Source organism: Cibotium barometz, chromosome 41 (assembly GCF_041138505.1).
Source record: "Cibotium barometz isolate CiBa-2024 chromosome 41, ASM4113850v1, whole genome shotgun sequence".
In the NCBI taxonomy this organism is placed as follows: domain Eukaryota; kingdom Viridiplantae; phylum Streptophyta; class Polypodiopsida; order Cyatheales; family Cibotiaceae; genus Cibotium; species Cibotium barometz.
The window spans coordinates 34249147-34270970 of record NC_141086.1 but is presented as its reverse complement, the minus strand read 5'-3'; positions in this window follow the sequence as shown (position 1 = coordinate 34270970).

The window sequence follows — 21824 nt, the reverse complement described above, 5'->3', positions numbered from 1 at the left end:
ATCATTCTATGTCTTAATATGAAAATTTCTTCATATACAAATGGCTAGTGTTCACACTTGTTTAATTATAACTTAAAAATGATATCCATGGCCACTATTTCTAGCCTTAAGGAAGTATATACATTGAGGGTCACTTATTTTAGCCTTAAGCAAGTATATACTTGAAGTTTATAACTTCCCCATTTGGTGGTAAAAGCACAAGGTAAGGTCACTTTATATTCTAGTGGCGTTTATGTCTTATAAAAGATAGGCTTCCATTATATGAGTAAGATGGTAAAGTGCCTTATAGTAGGACGGGCGAGTGAAACCATGTTAACCAAAGTGGTTTTAACAGTTACATGCATAGCACATATTGTGGATCTTGCAGGTCATAAACAAAACCTTCTACAAAGGCACCTTCACCATGTTTCACACTCATGGAGTTAGTTTTCCATGTTTATAGATTTACCCTCAAGGTTTGGTCTTCCCTTTTGTAAGATAGATATAGATGATCGATCTCGCTTTCCTCATGTAAGGTGTATTTAGGATGCACTTGTAAGAACGAAATTCATTACCACAAAAGAGAGTGGAAAAAAATTAGGACAAATGTCTTCATTTTTGGATCAATAGTCCCATGGGCTTTATGGTGGTGGCACCATCACTGAACTTAACTATCAAACTCGTGTTATCCAGGTTGGCTCACCCCATTTTCCCCTATACTATTTGTGATGATGTTGAATCCAACACTATCATCTAAGATTGCTATTATTTGAAGTCCGTTATACTTCACATTTGTACTTCACAGGTAGTCCTATGGTCACTCTATGACCACCACATTTATACTTCATACATAGTCTTGTGGTCACTCTCAAAGTATTGACTACTTGATTTGTTTACTAGAACTCACTACAAGAGAATCATTATTTTTTGACGCTTAGTTTCCACGCCTGGTCACGTTGTTGATATGTGCGTCGAAATATGCGTGGAAAAATGTGTTGAAATAAGCGTGGAAAAAGTTGTCGAAATAACAATCAAAATTTTTCTTCTTAAAAAAACTGAATTTATATATAATATTTGCTAGTTCCCATCCTAGGGTGCAATGTATCCCTTTGGTCAATCCATATCTTTGTGTGGTCTACTTGAAGAAATCCACACTTGTCTTTGCATACAGATACTTGCACCCCTTGAGTTACCAACTTGAACCATTTCACATCAAAAATGAACATATCAAACTTTCTGAATCCAACCTTGACAATATCTTGGATTGTTCCACAATAATCTAGCATGCCTACTTCAATATTGCCATCACTTGCACTTGAACGACTTTCTTGCATGAAATTAGGCTTCACACCACAATCAAATGTTGTTCTCTTTTTTTCTATTCCTTCTACTCAAAAGTGACGTCCGCGTGACCAAATTGCTCCAAACTTACGATACTGCAAGCACACTAAATAAGTACTTTTATTGTATAAATTCACGAAAGCACAACATAAAAGACAATGCGTAGATTACTCTAACTCACATACATGGAAATCACAACCATATGCAAGCTCCTCCTCCTCTCATCACTTATTGATTCACCATTGCGTTTAGCTTGTAGTATGGTTTGCTCGAACAATTTATTAGAAGGAAAGTATGGAAGAAGTGGAAGTTCTGTTGGGTACGGTAGTGTGTGGGTTGTTCGACTCCTTCTAAAACTCAAACGAGCTTGGTCCCTTTCAGCCTTCACCAAGTTATATCTCTTGATCCATTTCTCCATAGCATGTGAGTTTAAGATGCAAAATTTATTGATCTTCTCACGCAATGCTACATCCATTGTTCCCCTCGGGGGGGTCACTCACAAAAAAATGTGAATATCACGTGAGTTCAACAGAAGCATATTTTTAATTTATGAAACTTATAGAAATATATTTACATAAGGGTATGATTTAAAATTTTTTCAAAAAAAATTACAGATTTATAAAGAAAAGGGGATATTATATGGATTAAAAAATTCACAGATAAGGGATTTAAAATATAGGCCTTGAACGCACGCGATAGGGATATTCTACATAGAGTGACCCCCCCGAGTTGTTCCCACAAGGCCTTTCCCTTGCTTTCCCAACATCGATCATCTTCTTCTTGTGTCCATAATCTTGGCATATCGGGATCAGACGTACTGAGAAATTCAGTTATATATACAAGTGACTCTTGAACAAGCCATCCCGCTGCCATACTACCTTCAGGACGAGCTCTTTGACGAACAAATCCTTTAAGTGTCTTCATAAATCTCTCCAAGAAAAACATCCATCGGCTATGGACAACCCCAGCCACAGCAACTTCATCAACCACATGAACTAGCACGTTCAAATGAATGGCTAAAATACTTGTTGGAAATTATTTCTCAGCCACTGTCAACCTCAATGGAGTTTAATCGTGCTGCTTCTAATGTGTCTCTACTAATCTCTTTCCTTGATATCCAACGCACCACTGCACTAATTTTATAAATTGTTGCTCTCTAATGTCATCGTTGAGGAAATTCTTGATGGTTATAGGAAGCACGAATTGCAAGAATTTGTGCCAATTATGACTCTTCATGCCACTAAGCTCATCGTTCTTTATAAATGATCCCTTCAAGCAATGTATGCATCTTGTAGGGGTATGAAACTCACTAATGAACTTCTTTACACGTCGTTGCTCATCCTTTATCATGACCCAAGGTGCTTTTGGTAGCTTCACCTTTCCATCTGCTCTATTTTGGGCCCATAAGTGGTGTATGTGTTGAGCCTCTTGTAAATCATCTCGTTGTGCCTTGCTCTCCTTTGCTCCTGTGATGGTTTTCCAAAGCACCTCGGCTATATTCTTGAAAATGTGCATTGGGTCAAGAAGATGGTTCCTAGAAAGTCATTCTAGTATGGAAGTTGATGGAAAATGGATAGACGCTTCATTCCTAGAGGTGTACAGGTTGGATCCAGCTCCCATAAGGTCCTCCAATCACTGCTCTTCCATATGTGAGGAGACCTCCCTAGAAATCCCTCACGCAAAGGATGGTCCACTCTGAGAGATACTTCTTGTGGCCCTCGTATACTATCTTCTTCATAGACTTTTGAGTATCGAGCCTCAAGTTGCGGCCCACATAATGGACATCCATTATACCCTAACACTGAAAGCCCTGTAGAACATAAAAAAAGATTGTAGTAGCAGGTAAGTTTGGATGATAATCATGACTTAACATAATATGTTAACAAGCTACAGTATTACCTGAGCACTCTCCATAGCCAGGCCAATCATGCATAGTCCACATAAGTATTCCTCTCAATGTTAGCCATGTTGTCCAAACCTCTTGGAAATATCATAAACTTCAATGCCCTTCCATAGAACACGAAGCTCCTCAACGAAAGGGGCTAAATGCATATCCATGTTCTTCACCTTGTACTTTCCAAGAACTATGAAAGACAATAAAAGATGTCCTTTTTTTATCGCTAGCCATGGTGGAAGATTATAGTTAACTAGACAAACAAGCCATGTACTCCATGATGAACTTCATAGACCAAATGGATTCACTCTATCCATCGCTAGTCCGAGTCGAATATGGCGAGCCTCCTCTTGAAAGGCCACCCACTTCTCTTCAATATGCTTCCATGCAAGGGAATTTGCGGTGGCGGACACACGCATAACACCATCCGTGGACCTAGTGTTACGGTGCCAAGTCATCAATCTTGCAATGGATTTGCACTTGAACATTGTTTTAATCCAAGGGATGATGGGAAAGTGTCCTAAAACTTTTGCTGGTACTCTTTCTCCTTGCACATCTTGTCTATATCACGATGTACCACAATGCGGACATTGTACTGCATTGTTATATTCTTGTCGTGATATAAAGAATATAATCATTTTTGGACAAGCATCATGTGTGTTGTAGTCCATGCCAATCGAGTGCAACATTGCTTTTGCTTGACTACGATGGTCCACTGGCATCTCATTATCTTCTGGCAATATTTGATGTTTCAATAAGCTGTTACACAAAATAGTCAGGCTAAGAAAATGCATATAAAGGTACATAACTCACTAATTACATATGATATCATCACTTATGCAAAAAGTTTTGATACGCTTATATCAGACTATTCGAAAATCGATTGCAAGTTCAATATGGATAGGCAAGTGCGTAAAACAGACACATGTGCTTCACAATATAGTGGAAGACGAGCAAGCTTGCGTAGCTGTTTCTCTTCTTAGGAAGCGTATTCCACACGTCGTGTGTTTTATTCTACCCCTTCGTGTTCCAAACCTCGATCTTCTGTTCCATCGTGCAAGGCAATTCTCATGTCATCCATGTCATGTTCTAGTATTTGCTCCGAATCCACCTCAAGTTCCTCAGGTTGTTGGATCACCTCATTTGTGGCTACTCTTGTTGGTCTCCATCGTTCATTCCGGATATCCACTAGTTCGTCATTGTTGAAGCACGCATTGACACTAATTAGATGTTCCAATCGCTCCACCGGAAATATTTCCCATTTTTTTTATGATCATTGCAAATTCGTCGACATCGAGCCACTTGGTATTTGCAGCGAGTGCATGGGCAAAGTGTCTTCTCCTCTAAATCAACAAAATTTGAGGGTGTAGCGTTATCCATGGTTTCCATATTGATTTGTAAAATGGGAATTGAATGCCTTTTTTTGAGGGGAATCTTGCCTTAAGTATTTGTGGAGGGTGGTAATCGGTGATAGGTAATTTGAAATGTCGGCCGGGGGCGTGTACGATCTGGAAAGATTTTGAATTTGAATGAAAAGTAGCGATCGTCGAAATAAGCATCAAAAAGATCGTTGAAACAATCGTCGAAAAGAACGTGAGAATTTTATTTTTTCGACTCTTATTTCCACGCTATTTCCCACGCGCTTTTTGACACACTTCCCATGCTTATTTCGACGCTTTTTTCCACGCCTATTTTGACTCATATATCGACGGTGCAGGTTTTTATAGGAGAAAAAAACCTCTCTTTTTTTTGCATTTTTTTTCGTGCGTATGTGTTTTACTTCCTCACCATGTATACCTCCTTTTCCCTTACTCCCATCTCCTCTTGGTTACATGTACATGTGATGTAAAATGTCTGTGTGTGTAATTATGAGTAATTTTCTTGTTTTTTTGCTTTCTCATTTGTTTTGCAAGTTCTTTCTCTCTCCCAAGTTCTTCTCCACCTCCTTCTTTGCCCTCCCCTCCCCTCCCCTCCCCTCCCCTCTCCTCCCTCTTGGTGGTTGTTAAATCAGTGTCTGTGTGTTGAAGGATAAACCTCCTTGTGTATCCATGCTATTCACACTTTTAGGGTTTTGTATCACTAATTCTTTTCTCAACTTTTTGTTTTGTTTTGTAGGTCTTCTAATCCTGTCTTTCAACTTCACCAAAAAGAGGTATAAGCTTTATGTATAAGGCCTCATGCATAAGCTTTTGTATGTATACATTACTAATTCTTTTCTTCACCCTTTTGTTGGTTTTGTAGGTCCTCTAATCCTCTCTTTCAACATGACGAAAAAGAGGTAAGTGCTTTTCTATCTTTCCTCTATTATTATTGCACCCTTGGGTGTTGGGGATTTGTTTTGTAGATTTACGCATAAGCATTATGCATAAAGCTCATTCATGCTTTATGCATAAGCCTCATGCATAGTTTTATGCATAAGGCCTCATGCATAAGCTTTATGCATAATACTTTATGCATAAGGCCTTATGCATAGTGCTTTATACATAATGCTTTATGCATAATTCTTTATGCATAAGCCTCATGCATAGCTTTATGCATAATGAATGTTGAGGGATAATTCATGTGTATGCTCTTATTAAAGTGTCCATGTGGGCTTTGTAATGTGTGTGTAGAAACATATCTTGCACTCCAGATGAGACACCGGCTTACTCTCCATCCTTCTCTCCATATGCCATGTTGCCTGACCAGTTCATGGGTTTTTTAGCACAATCCACGCTCGAGCAAAGAGCGATGGCACCACAATATTTTGGGAGAGAGGCGGGCACTTTGGCCGCACCACCGCTAACCCTAGTTCACCTATAGAAACCCCACAAAGAGGCGCTAGAACCCCTCCCTTAGGTCGTGCGTCCACTCGCAGAGCATAATGCTCGAGTAGTGGAGGTGGAGGCGGTTGCTATCCAAGTGGGGGCATGGATGGGTCTACGCCCCCACGTGAGCGTCCTTCCCCATCTAGCACCAGAAGCACTCCACGCTCTTGATCATCTCGTGACGTTTTGACACAGAGTCCACACCCGTCTCAGTGGGAAAAAATTTTATACAATTGTCAATGGCAATGTGGTTTTGTATAATGTTGGGCAAGAGATGAAGAGCCTCATCCGCCGCGAGCTTTGCCACATTGTCTTCGCAAATGACTTTATGGGCCAAAGTTGGATAAAGACAAGAAAGATAGAGTCATAAATCAAATCAAGGGTGAGTACAAGCCCGTCGACGGTAGTGATGTCGTCCTCCCCATAAGGTGGATAAAGGAACACATGGTGGACATCATGAAACATTGGCAGGGAGATGTGACTAGGAGAGTGAAGCCAAGGGGTGAGAAGCCTTGGTACATGAGCACCGAGGATTGGAATGAGGAGAGGCAAAAATATGCTCGAAATCCCCAACACTACAAGCAACAAGAGGATGCGGCCAAAGCCCGAATGGAGAGCGTAGGAAGTTCTCACACCTTGGAAGTGGCGGTTGGGACGCATGGAGAGCGTAGGAAGTTCTCACACCTTGGAAGTGGCGGTTGGCAATGTGGTTTTGGATAATGTTGGGCAAGAGATGAAGAGCCGCATCCGCGAGCTTTGCCACATTGTCTTTGCAAATGACTTTATGGGCCAAAGTTGGATAAAGACAAGAAAGATAGAGTCATAAATCAAATCAAGGGTGAGTACAAGCCAGTCGACGGTAGTGATGTCGTCCTCCCTATAAGGTGGATAAAGGAACACATGGTGGATGTCATGAAACATTGGCAGGGAGATGTGACTAGGAGAGTGAAGCCAGGGGGTAAAAGCCTTGGTACATGAGCACCGAGGATTGGAATGAGGAGAGGCAAAAACATGCTCGAAATCCCCAACACTACAAGCAACAAGAGGATGCGGCCAAAGCCCGAATGGAGAGTGTAGGAAGCTCTCACACCTTGGAAGTGGCGGTTGGGACACATTCCATGTCTACTTTGTAATTATCAACATTTATCTTGTATGTTTCATTTGATGTTATGTCTACTTTGTAATATCTTATTTTTTTGGTACTTTTAGAATCAAGTGGTTGGTCGGCCGAGAGAAGAGGAGGACATTGCTCGCCCGCCATAACACATACTTTCTTTTGGAGAAGCTTGAGCGAGAATGTGCCAACCTCAATTGGGGGCGCATTGTAGATATGGTAAGTGCGACAAGCCTTAACCTTATGATTTGTATACTTGCTTTGCCTTGTCATGCTAGATTGTTATTTTGGTATACCAAAAAAAGCGTCTTGTATGGTTTTTGCAGGGAACCAATGCCCAATCTTGAGTGAGGGCTCCACATAGAGTGCCCTTGCCCATGTCTTTCCCCTTGTACACACACATTTTGGTCAGCTCACATCTTTGTTGGAGGTTGTATAGATTGTATGCAAATTTTGGCTTATCTCGTCAGAGCCTTGATATGTAAATTTTAATTTTGGCTTATCTCGTCAGACCTTGATATGTAAATTTCAAATCTTGCAATATAATTTGGCCATTGTTTGCACTTGTGTGAATTGTGTACTGGCCCCACCTCTTGTAGTGACTTTTACGATGGTGTTTGGTTTATTAACCTCTCATGTAGGCTCAAACTCGTATGAGGAGTCTAATGGCAGTGTTCCTCCATGCCTGCACTTAGCCATCTAGTGTTTTAAGTCATTCCATAGGCTCGGTTACCTAAACTTGAGAAGAAAGGATAGTGGAGAGTCTTGCTATGTCCCTTGGACCATGAATGCTCTCACCTTAGTAGCTATCAGGGCTTGTAATAGTGTATAGTATATGTACGAGCCTTAGTGAGTGTAGAACTCTCAAGTTATCTAGGATGTTGGAATCATTTGAGAGTGGAACTCTAAAGACCTTAGAAAGGAGAGAGTCAAAATCCATAAGCAAGTGGATCCGATCATGGTTCTAAATCCTTCTTGAGAGCTAGTTCTTTTATAGGTCTTCTTTTGAGTAATATGAAGTCTGTGTTTGGAATAGGGATTGATCGTACATGATTACTTGAGGATCACCGTCTATTTGCACTTAGTAAGCTTTGACCAAATCTTGAGCAGCTTCTGGGCAACTCTTTGAGCAGCTTCTAGGTAAAGCTTTGACCACTCTTTGACCACTCTTTGAGCGGCTTCCAACCTGCTCTTTTCCTCCAAGAGGTTTGGGTATTAGGAAAACTTGTTTGACACATTGTTGGGGCTGATATGACCTCAGGGGGTGTACTTTTAGTAGGAAGACCTACATACAATGTGCGTTTAAAGGGTATAAAAAATACCCTTTTGTGAATTTTGACTTAGTAAAATGACCCCTTTTTCTTTATAAACTTTTTTTTTCCAAAATGCCATTTAAAACCTCCTTATGTAAGTAGATTTTTGTAAAATTTCCTCAAAATCTTGGTTAAACAAACCCCTCCTAATGATCGCATATGTAGGTAGACTTACATATTTTTAAGTGAACCCCCTCCTATGGATATGACTTTCTCTTGGTCTCTCTCACAGGTTGTAGAATCACTTTCTCCCCCTCTGAGAATGATGATGAAACATTAGAGGCTCTATCTCCTTACTTGAGCCATCTTGAACTGTCACATGTAGCCATCCCCCTTTCCAATCTTCCTACATCTATGATTCATTCTACATCTATGATTCCTTGAGGGACTCTCACTTGTTTTGAGATCTTTGTTCTACATTTATGGTTTCTTGGGTAGAGTCTTAATTATTCCATAATTTCGTTGGGTGGCAAGACCTACCTTGTTCTTGAACCTTTTATGTTCTCAAGAGGTTGAAGCCTCTCTAGCTGCATGAATAGTTACTCTCTCCTCCTACTTTTTATGTTTTCAAGAGGTTGAAGCCTCTCTAGCTGCATGAATAGTTACTCTCTCCTCCTACTTTTTATGTTTGTTAACTACATTGAGAGGGAAAATTTATATGAATACATCTCTTACACTCAACAAGTTTAGAATTGTAAATGCTTTGGTTTCCTGGGTTGGGCATGATGAGATGATGCTCATAATGGGAAATCCTTAAACTTGTAATGGGAAATCATAATGCTCATGATGGGAAATCCTTAAACTTGTAATCTTTTTCATATAAAACAAAGCAAAGAAATGTTAAAAGGTTTGAATTGGTGGAGCCATGTCTTTCTTAACGGGGGAAACTCAAACACTCGATAAGATCCCTTACAATCATAGCACTACAATTATCTTGCTCCTAAGGTATTGATATCTCTTCCTTGGGGTTGCACACTGCATCTTGGTATTACACTTGGTACATCTTAATAATGTAATGTCTAAGGACTTTATTTGGTAGTCTTTGAGCTTCTATGGGCTCTAGATAGATTGTCTCTTGTGCTTCTCCCTCATCTCCCTTAAAAATTATAGTTAGTGTCAATTGGTGCATGGGGGCTACACCTATGGGAGTGGTAGTAGCACTGGTGGGGGTAAGGGCATGTTTGGGCCCCTAAAAATGCATCTTCGGGTCACTCCCTCCCTTGGTGAGGTGCACAAGTGATCCAAAGCCTTGCTCATTGGAGATGATAAAGCCAAAGGCTACCCTGCATTAGCATGTAAGTGGTTGCTATCTTATTGATGACTGGTTTTTATTGTAATTAGTCGTATCATGGTTCCTAACTCTCATGTAGTGCGCACACCAAGATACCTCCTTATCTTGGTCTCAAGTTTGGGAATTTTGTGCTAGTGTGATTAGCAGGATAGATTGGGCACCGAACCAAGTGCTGCAAAATGAGCTCTTGTGCTAGTGGTGTTGTTGGTGTCCTCACCTTTGATCATGGTATTATGCCAAACGATACTTCTAATGGGGTTCTAGGGGAGCTCTTAGGAAAGTTACCTCTAATGGGGTTCTAAGGGAGCTCTCTTAAGATCCCATGAAGTTATCATCAAAGTTAATGTCAAAGTTAATGATAACACATTGGCAATAGCACAACTCAAAGGACTATTTTCTTTTTGAGGACAATGCATTGTGCAACGATGCATCTTGAAGTCTCTCATTGAATCTCCCTATCAAAATTTCATTAGAGAACTTGTCTCCCTCATCACAAAAAATGAGAGTCTATACACCCAATTAATGTAATCATGGATTGATTTCTCTTCTAGTGAGCTCCTTGGCAAGAGTATCCCAATCGTCAAGGCATTAAAGTCCGCCTTATCCTCATGCATTAGTGATTGAAACCACTACCGACATTTTCCTTCCACAGTGATTCCACCCATCTTTAGTTGGTTGTCTGGCTAACCACAAGTTTTGCACATTTGGTCAATAATTTTGAGATGATCAATGGGACAAAGGGATATCAAATTTCGACATCAATTTAGAGACGTGGGTTAGTTTGACCTTGTTTGGATTTTTTGGAGCTACAACAAGGTGTAGCAAGTGCTACAATTTGTGATATCTCCATCCCCAGTACTACCCTCCTTCCTATTTCTATCACTAATCTAAGCATACTTGCTATCAGACCTCCTATATTTGGCATAGATAGTGTAGTGTGGGTTGAGGGGGTAAGGCTAAGAAAGGAATAGGAATAAGGTGATGGGGTGTAAGCTAGAAGAGGTGTTTATGTCCATATATCTATGTCGACCAATGTGGAGGGTATCCACAAATGGTAGGGTCATATTATGGATAGTACTCCCCTAAGGATGAATCCCATTCTAGAGTGTAAGATTCCTCCCTCCACAGCTTTTGAGGTGTGCAGGTGTAAGAACCTCCCCTTCTTCTTCTGATCTTATAATTATTCCCTTCTCTGAAATAAAAGAAAAATCTTGTTTTACCCTGTTTTGGCCTAGCGAGAGAAAATGTCTAGAGGGAGGTAATTCAAAATTGAGATATTTTTGGATATAAAAATCCTCCTAGTGTCAAAAATGGTTTCCCCTAAAACAAAAATTCAAAAGAACTTTCCAATGTGCAATTGGATTTAATAAAAAAAATAGGTATAAAAAGGACCTTAGCTTAAGGGTCCAGATTTTCAGAAATTTTTGAATTATGCTCCAATTAAGGTTCCTATGGACCAATAAGATTAATCCAAATTTAGGGAGGAGATAAATTGAAGAATTAAAAAAAATTTCCCAAGGAAATGATGCATTTTTGACACCTCATTGTGGGGAATTCCCCTCATGAAGGAGGCACCTATTTCACATGTGTGGAGGAGTTTTAAACTCATAAATAATGAGATATTTTCATCTCTTCTCTCTCCTGTTTCAACTAGATCCAAAAAGTAAGCTAAACTGACCCAAAAATGGTAAAAAATTGACCAAACTGATCTGGAAAATTCTAAAATTAGTTTGCATGGTTAGAGGCTCATTTTTTCCTATAAATAGAAGCCTCCCCCTTTGTAAAAGGTTAATAGTGTTTATGCACTGTTACTCTACTCCTCCTCAGAGCCAAAAACATTGAATTCACTTGATAATTCAATTATTTTTGACTGAATCCTCTACAAAGAATTGGTGGCCACTCTTGATCCAAACAAGAGTAGAACCCTCAATCCCTCAATCCAAAGGAAAGCTCACAAAACTCCATGTAAGTTAAAAATTTTACTTTTTTTAATTCTAATCTATGGTTTTCAGATTCTTGCTTTTTTAACGTGAATATGGATGTTATGCCTTGATGAAAAGGCCACCCCCTTCTCTTCATTAAGAATTCAGTCTTTCTTTATCCTAAAATGAGTAACAAATAAATTGATTTAAACTTTTCTTATTGTTTACTCTTTAGAAAGAGAAAATTGAGTAGATTAGAGTGCTTTACTTCAACTTGGGATTAATTTAAAGTGATATTAGAATGTAAAAATTGAGAAATGGTCAACCATACAAAGGAGGTTATGGTAAAATTTTCTTAAATTTTGTGAAAATAAAGTTTATCTTTATGTTATTCTAAAAGAGTAATCCCACCGTTTGTGCATTCTAAAAGAAATATTTTTATTTACTCCATGTACATATCCACCTATGAATACGCATGGATATCATTGATATTAATTATTGAAATTATTTTTTATGCATAGAGAGATGCATAAAGATTTATTTTTATGCATAGAAAGATGCATAAAAGATTTATTTTTATTTCAAAAGTGTTACTCATTAAAATTGGACAGGTGGTGAGCGTTCTGGTTGCCAATGATGCCATAGATACACCGATGAAGGAATGATTGAAAATAAGGATTCAACCGGAGACTTTGAGGATTATGATAAGTGATACAATGGTTTCATTAAATGATTATTTTTAAAGATAGCTGATTCTATGAAAAAGGCAATTTCATATTGGGTGTGTAAGTGGTGTGACTAGTTTTAAGTTTGCATAAATATTGGGTGTGTAAGTTGTGTGACTAGTTTTAAGTTTGCATGAATATCCGGCTAGGGGGCCTGGGAACTCTTTTCCATCCCTAGTACCCGGGATAAAACCTAACCAAATTCATTATTGGATCCCATCACTACAATGGTTGGCTAACCCATGGGACTAGATGGGGTTAGGCTGGACTGATGGATCCCTAAATTGAGACTCAATTCTGTTATGGTACAATAGATAAAGTAAATCCCGGACAAAAATTGTTCTATGGAAAAGAATCAAAGGCGGCTGTGCCTCCCCAATAAGAAAAAAAGCATTGGTCTCTATGATCCAATTTTAATCTTTCCCCTGATCTAACTATGGGACTTACGGGTTCGATCAGATTAGTTTAGTTAGTTAAGGCTTTTGACTACGTTAGAGAAAATTATCCTGGAGGAATCGCCCGTGCTTTTCGGGCAAGGGAAGTTTTTTTCGGGTTCAATTTTGGAAGAACCGATGGATTAGTCTTTTGTCCGGATATCCGTGGGGGCAAGGCCCCAAGTGTGGGACCTTGCCCCGCGGCGCTAGAAGTGCTGCTTTCATTGCTAGCACCCCTGAATTCATTGCGCGGGACAGGGATCTCACATAGAGCTTCCTACTCTAATCTATTTTCCTAAATGGTATACCTCTTGATGATGTCCTTTCTACCATTTTGGTTATGAGACGAGTTTATTTTCCCACCTCGATTCTAATGTATTGGGGTCTATGCCACGAACGGGTGGCTTCATATAGGTGTCTTTTCTACCATTTTGACTGTGAGGGGTATTAAGGGTTCCTATGTACCAAAAAACTAGTCTTTTTGCATGCCTTCAAAACATAGAATAACTAGTAAAAATAGAAATTACATGTAAAATTTACTCAATAAATCAAGCTAAGATCACCATTATATGTTTTTTGGGCATACAAAGTGGGGATTGCATTAGAGTTAAAACAAAAAAGTTAAGATCATACTGTCTACGTTGTGTGTAGTTTTTTGGAAACCTCAAACTCAACATGTACATGTGTACATGAGTGTTGTTCGTGTTGTGGTGAAGTCATGGGAGCACCCATTGACTCAGTGTGGGCGTCGTGGATGCAGTAGTCAGGTATAGGGTTTTGATGGAGGTGTATGTGCAGGGACAATGGTGAAATTCTGGAAGCACAGCTTGTGGAACGTAGCTGGAGATGGTCTCAACTGTTTGGTCGCCTTAAGTTGTGTGCGCGTCCAAATGAGTGGGCATCGAGGTTGTAATTGAAGGTATGTGGACATGGGCAGAAAAAGGTAATGAGGGGCCGTGTTACCTTGGGCATTTAGTGTAAAAGGGAATAATTGATGGTTTTAATTAAATAAAATGATGAAAACGTGGCCATAAGAGGAGAGAGCTACGTGGAGGTATGAGGGGCTGCCAACGAGGTTCATTCTGGAAGCTGGTGTCCGGGATATCTTGGGATATCCGACTCTGTAAAGGTCAAGGTCTTTTCTGAAATATGAGTCTTGTTCATGCTCTTTGGTCTGGTGTTCTGGTGTGTTTGCATGCGTGTGTGGAAGTGTGGCATGCTATAAGGGCGTAGACAGCTCTACCGCTTCCGTGCCATCACTTTTTGGTGCCTCCACAGAGGAGCAGATTTCCTCTGGTTTGTGAAAAAAGATAGGGGCTGTGTGAAGCAAGATTTGGAAAGATGGCTCAGGATTTTCCGGAGTTTTGGGGATTGCCACAGGAGAATGCAACCAGGTTTCTGGAGAAGATGGAGTTTACAGCTTTGATGAAAGACAGGGCAACCCCGAAGATCCTTTCTCGGATTTTGGCTTATTGCTTGCAGGGTGATGCAAAAGTATGGCTGCAGATGTTTGTGACTGCACACAGGAATGTTCATCGACAGGATCCTGAGTACCGTGTAGTCAGAGCTGCCTTTTTGGCACAGTTTGTCCATGTGAAGAGTCCGAATGAAGTGTGGAAGGAGTTGTGTAACATTCAGCAGAAGGATGGTCAGGATGTGGATCAGTATCTGATAGAGTTTGGTAGACTGTGGAGTCTATGGTGTGAGGCTCTGATTCCTGAAGTACCCTCGCAGATGATAAAGAGGGAGCGGTTTGTGGCTGGCTTGGAGCCAACGATCCGTCTGAAGGTGGAGCTAAAGAACCTGGATAGCTTTGAGGAGGCTGTCAGAGTTGCTCGTGAGAAGGAGTGGAAGGTGAAACATTTGAGGCAGTTGGGAATGCGGGAAGAGCCGAGGAGGTTTGTGAAGGTGCCAGAGATTGAGGGTATGCATCCTGGAAGAAAAGCTGCTGTTGTTCCTAGACAGGAGGACTCATTGAAGAGGGAGGTTCATGATGCAGTGGAGCTCATGAAGTCTTTAAGTGTGAATTGGATAGAGTCTGGAGGAAGAGGACGAGGCATAGGTGCTATGGGAAGGAAGACTGATGCATCATCTGGTTCTGAAGGAAATTCAGCAGATATTGGAAGAGGGAGAGGGTATCTGAGTGATATGCAGTGCAGGAATTATGGTGAGTGGGGTCATATGAGTCCGCAATGTGAGAGACCAGCCAAAGCTAATGGTGGAATATATCAATTGTCCTTGGGAATGAGTGATAGGGTGATGGACCCTAGTATGGTGAAGGATGCAATTCAGCCCAATGTTTGTGAAGCCCATAAGGTCACAGTTGCAGAGCAGGGTATGGGACAGGTCAGCCTGTTGTTGGGAATGGAGAAGGATGGGGTTTCTGGAATCAGCCCTGAAGAGCTCTCAGAAGGTGAGGAGGAGGAGGATGGGAGTATTGATGATGTTGTGGATTGTGAGCAGGTGCCAGTACTTCAGCCAGTCAGGGTAGAGAGTGATGATCAAGGTGTTACTAATGAAGGTGCTGTGGATGGAGTCCATGTGGATGATCCAGGTGATGAGTTGGATTTTGCAACCTGTGGTGAGAGTGTGGATGATGAGTTGGATAGTGTACTTGATAGTGCACTAGATGATCTGTTGGAGTTGGCTTCCTTGGAGAAGATTACTTGCGTGCCGGTTGTGCAGCAAGAGAAGAGTGATAGTGTGACTGATGGTGAGCTGGATGCTCCTTTGGTTGATGGTGCGATAGATTCTGGAGGTGTGGTTGTTGCTGAACATAAGGTGTGTGTTCCTTGTCATGCCCAGGAGAATGAGTTGGTGGTTGTCAGTGATGGTGAGGGTGCATGTGAGGCTATTGTTGTTGGTCAGGGGGACCAAGATGCTTTGCCTGGGAGTTTGGGGAGCTTAGACTTGGTAGGGATGCCTGTGCAAGATGTGGAGAATCTTGCAGGATTGCCAATGGTCTTGAAGCTGGAGAAACTGCAGGAAGGCGACAATGATGAGTCTACAATGCACGAGGTTGCTGTGTGTGATGTTGATGGGCTGAAGGGAAGTGAGTGTATGGTGAACACACCACATGTGGATGCTCAGCATATGGATGAGTGTTTTGGTTATAGTTCGAGTCTGACAGATTGCCCAAAGGAAGGGTTGGAAGCCAATAATGAGGACTGGAAATTGAGTGACCGTGAGATGGGGGTTGATGATAAGATGAGTGTTGTTTCGGTACATGACTATGAGTGGGAGTCAGATGTGACAGAGGGGAGTAGAGGTGAGGAGTGGTTATCTCTTGTGAGTTGGTATGGAGGAAGTGCAACAATAGATGGTGATGAGGCCATATATGGTGAGCCAAGGGGGTTGCTGGAAGTAGAAGGTTATGACAGGGTGTATCAATGGCTGTTTGATGGAGGGGAATGCGTGAAGGATTGGAGGGAAGATGCACCGAGGTTTCTGTTTGATCCAGGGGGATAAATGGTTTCTGATTGAGCAGCTGCTGGACATAAATGTCTCAGCAGAAGAAAGGGGGTTGCTAAATATGTGTGTAGTTTTTTGGAAACCTCAAACTCAACATGTACATGTGTACATGAGTGTTGTTCGTGTTGTGGTGAAGTCATGGGAGCACCCATTGACTCAGTGTGGGCGTCGTGGATGCAGTAGTCAGGTATAGGGTTTTGATGGAGGTGTATGTGCAGGGACAATGGTGAAATTCTGGAAGCACAGCTTGTGGAACGTAGCTGGAGATGGTCTCAACTGTTTGGTCGCCTTAAGTTGTGTGCGCGTCCAAATGAGTGGGCATCGAGGTTGTAATTGAAGGTATGTGGACATGGGCAGAAAAAGGTAATGAGGGGCTGTGTTACCTTGGGCATTTAGTGTAAAAGGGAATAATTGATGGTTTTAATTAAATATAATGATGAAAACGTGGCCATAAGAGGAGAGAGCTACGTGGAGGTATGAGGGGCTGCCAACGAGGTTCATTCTGGAAGCTGGTGTCCGAGATATCTTGGGATATCCGACTCTGTAAAGGTCAAGGTCTTTTCTGAAATATGAGTCTTGTTCATGCTCTTTGGTCTGGTGTTCTGGTGTGTTTGCATGCGTGTGTGGAAGTGTGGCATGCTATAAGGGCGTAGACAGCTCTACCGCTTCCGTGCCATCAACGTATTGTTTATCTATTCATGTGACACAAGAAATTTGGCATTTGAAATTTTGATTTCAATCAAACCATATGTTTAGTGCATAACTAAGGGTGTGATGTTTCATTAGAAGACATCAATGTTAATTCCTTGGCCAAGTAGGTGAGATTAGCCATTTTTTACTTAAAAAAATGAGCGCTTTTGTTAGAAAAAAGTGTGGAAGGTGTACCAAAGTGAGGATCCTTATTGTAGGGGGATTTTTTTGTGAGCATTTTCTAGGGAGTGCTTTTTTGAAATCGGGCAAGCAGATTCCAAAAAGATTCCCTCCCTCCATTAAGAGAGAGGGACGAAGAGAGTGGGAGAGAGAGGGAGAGAGAGATATGACAACATTAATTGAGGGGAGAGAGAGAGAGAGAGAGAGAGAGAGAGAGAGAGAGAGAAACATGTCAACATTACATCCTCTAAATTGAGGTTATTACTTTCAAGTGAAAATAAAATCAAGTTCATTCACATTTAACTTCCAAATAAAACCAAGTTCATTCACATATAACTTCCAAATACTACTAACATTTACTACCATGGGCTTTGCTTATACTTTGGAGAAAAACATGTTAACATAATATCCTCTGAATGGAAGTTATTGCTTCCAAATGAAAATAAAACCAATTTCATTCACATACAACTACTATTTACTTCCATGGGCTTTACTTATCCTCTAGGGTGAATGCACAAAGTAAGTGAATGGCGTTCATTCCCTTTTGCACTTTCTCAAGCAAGAGATGCTCAGATGCATCATCAATAAAACCATAGCAAGAGATGCTCAGATGCATCATCAATAAAACCATAGGCTCGCCATAGCAAAATTAAGCCCACCACTTTGGTCTTCACCTCAGAAATATCAACATCACTCCCAGGAAGTGGTAAGGATGTGAGATATTTCCATGCTTGTGCATCATCTATGGTCTTTTGCTTGACCTCCACATTGGTGGCCTCCCTCACGATATGCACAAGGAAGCAACTTCAATGCTAACATTTGACGAGGCCATCACAAGCAATATATAGGAGGGTTGCGGGTGGTGTACTCTACTAACAAGGCTTAGCTAAATGGTAATTGACAAAGAACTATGGAACTTATCTCCTATATTTATAGGAGTGGGAGAGCTAGATAAAAAGATATTCCTTGTAATTTTGCAACAAACAAAAAAGAACACCTTTCTTCTTTTTCAATAACAATAATAACAGCATCTTTCCTCATTTTCTACATCACAAATAATAAAGGCATATTTTCAAAAACAAAATTAGGAAAGAGAGAGTATGTATCGTTTCTTTTTGTATGTGCAATTTCAAAAAAGGCTTCACGAGATTTGTGGTCCACCTTGCCTCTCTCTTCTCTCTCCCTAATTGTTCCCCTCTCATTTCGCTAAGATTCCTAACCGTTTAATGCTTGTAATGCGATTACCATTCATCAATAGAAGACCACGTTCTTATTACCATAACTACTTGAAAATGTAATGGACTAACAATATTCAACAAAACTCAACTTTAGTCTCATAATGCAATATGAGAAGCTTATTCTCTATCTGTAAAATATGGACACATACAACACGGTTTGTCTTTCACATGCACATTGTATTTTCCAATGTGTGCATCATCCCCACGTGATTAGATCTTGAAAAATTCATGCTTTTGCTCCAACCATTGCACTTATGCTACCATCGTACATTTAATTTTAAAAGCCTCCTTTATTTATTTTTACTGCTTCCTTTGATATCGATGTGTGGTACTTGACTCTTATGCCATTTTGCATGCCTGAGCCACCTACATCTGTGTTTGTAGTAGTAATGGACCCATATGGTGGTTCTTTATTACTTGCTGTTGTAAATGACCTTGTACTAGGTGGGGTGGGCATGATACCCTTCTGCATTCTTACTCTCCACATGGTATCCACCTCCTCATAATAAATAGACCTCCTTGTCTGTGAGGTTAGTCTCCATAGCAACTGGCTATATCATAGGTGGTGGATTGGGATTTAGGTCTATGTTGGTGTCCACAATATAGCAATGAAGTACAAGATCAAGGAAAAACCACATCCATTTATGATGAGACCATTAGGGTGCTTGCGATACCCTTTGGATGATGGTGCAGGCACACCCTTTGCAGATTTGACTATGTGTTGCCCACACCTCTTACTACCCACCACGAGGTGTTCTATTGCATGTGACCTTGTTGTTGTTGCCAATGCATGTCCTTCGGATTTTCCACATTGCTTCATTCACCTTACACTCAATTACACTAAACTCTGTGACTTCCACTGTTTTTTGAGAAGTAATGGTTATATCATGCTCCTTAAAATTGATCTTCCATGGCCTCCCCACATATTTGCAATCTTGCACATGCGTATTATACTCCGAATAATACGCATTGCTTCATTCACCTTACACTCAATTACACTCAATTACACTAAACTCTGTGACTTCCACTGTTTTTTGAGAAGTAATGGTTATATCATGCTCCTTAAAATTGATCTTCCATGGCCTCCCCACATATTTGCAATCTTGCACATGCGTATTATACTCCGAATAATGCATGGTCTCATCATCAATATCAAAGCTGTCACCTGTTAGTAGGGGAGTGGGTGCATACCAAGTAGGTTGTATGTATGTGTGATGGATGTTGTTAATCCAATTCTAGGATTAACAAGAGCTACCGCCATTATCTTACATCAAGGAGTCACGGTAGATACACCAAAAGGTCATACATTCAAGATATGAAGCCATAGTGTCCAAAGCCACAACTTGGACGGGCACCCCTAATGGTGTGACGGAGTATTTATGTGATTTCCACTTCAAGAGTGTATGGTAGCAAGATAGGATGAAGTCCTAAAGTGATGTACTTCATGGATATATTATGAGAGTAGTCATTGTAATAGCATTAGGCCTCTTATGAGCCTAAAGTGCCCGGCTGGCCATAGTTTAAGTGAGTGTGAACACTTATATGGCCATGTATATAAGTTAATTTCTCTCATAATACAACATACTCTCCCATTGTGCAATTGAGTCTTGCTCTTGCTAATCCTCTTACTAATCTCTCTCCCTAATGCATGCTAGTGAGTGTGTGTGAGTGAAGTGAGGGACGAGGACCTATATTGCCACGCGGTGGTGTGACAATGCTCACGGGAGACGCGGTGGAATTGCTTATCAAGGAGTTGTAGAGCTTGGATACCTCAAGGGTTACGAGCTCGGCCATTGGAAAGATCCTCAATGAAAGTTGCGGTTCACCAGGTAATCTCTTTTTGGATGTTTTTCAAGGAGGGTTACGGTGAGCCATAACATTTTTGGTGCCACTACCGGGGAGCCATCCCTTGGCTTTTTCCATTTTTGGTGCCACTACTGGGGAGCCATCCCTTGGCTTTTTCCATTGTTTTTCCTCTAATCTACGCATAACCCATTGCCCATTATCTTGATTAATGGTTTCCCATGAAAAAGATGTGGATTTGATGGTGATTTGTGTGAGATTTGATATAGAATAGCTCTCTTTTTTGTTTTTGAAAAGGATGCTTTTTGCTTAATTTTTAGATTAATTTGTTGTTGCTTTTATGGTTTTTCATTGTTCTTAGGGCTTGCACATAGTTTGTATTAGGCTTAGTTTGCATCTACTATTGCATCAAACAATGCAAGAGAATGCAATTTTTAGTGAATGTTAGCTCTCTTTAGTGTTAAACATAGAACTAAGATCATTAATGCTAGTTTAATTGTGTGTTTGTTATTAAAATTATTTGGATTAGAGTGTTAACAAGCATTAGGAGTAGCTTAATCTTTTAAAAAAAATTTAAAACCATAAAAAAACCCTTGAATTTGACTAATTTCTCTTAATGGATTGGTTTTTATCATTAAGGGTGATTAATCTTGTTCAAGAGGCCAAAAAATTAGAAAATGTGTTAATTAGGGTGGTCTAAATGGATCATTTGAGTAATCAAAATTGGTGTTTTTGAGTGTTTTGAGAGTATCTAGATGTATCAAAACACCTAATCACATCAAATTTTTTATCAATTAGAGAAATTTGACTCTCTTTGCTTAATTTTGCCTTAAAAGTGAAGACTATAATTAAGAATCTAGTTAATCTCCTATTTTAGATTAATTTACACAATTGTTGATGCACAAAGATTAGCATTCCCTTGCTCTACCCAATTATGTTCTCAATTGTATGAATTAATTAAAGAGTAGTTAATTAGAGTCCTTGATTAGTGTAAAAGAGAAAAAGATTAGTGAAAAAATTAATCCTTAATCACTTTTTTACATAACTCATTAAGACTAATGAGCATTCAATGAGTAGATGCTCATGAGTTGTCAAAATTGTCCATTTTGGGAGTTATTTATGAAGGGTGTAAGAGGTGTCATTAAAAGGTTGACTTTTTTGATTCCCACTTACTTTTTTAGAAAAATGCCCATACCCATTTCATTTTAAATTAAAAAATATTTTCTCCCAAAAAGGAAAATTCATATTTTTCATTAGACTAAAAAAAAGGCTGTGAAAAGCCAGGCCATGAAAGTTTTGGCCGTGAAAAGTCAGACGTAAAAAAAATAAATTTAATATTTCGTGAAGTCCAGTTTCACGGCGTGAAAACTTAAGGTTTCACGGTGTTAAAAAAAATCAAATTTAATAAATTTCGTAAAGTGCGTTTTACGATGTGAACCTTTTTTTGCAATTTCACGGAACTAGAGTTCAGGTGAGAAAAAAAACGAATTCAATATTCCGTGAAGTTCGATTTCATAGCGTGAAAATTTAATGTATCACAGCGTGAAAAATTAAGGTTTCATGGCATTGTAAAAAAAACAAATTTAATATTCCGTGAAGTCCGGTTCACGACGTGAATCATT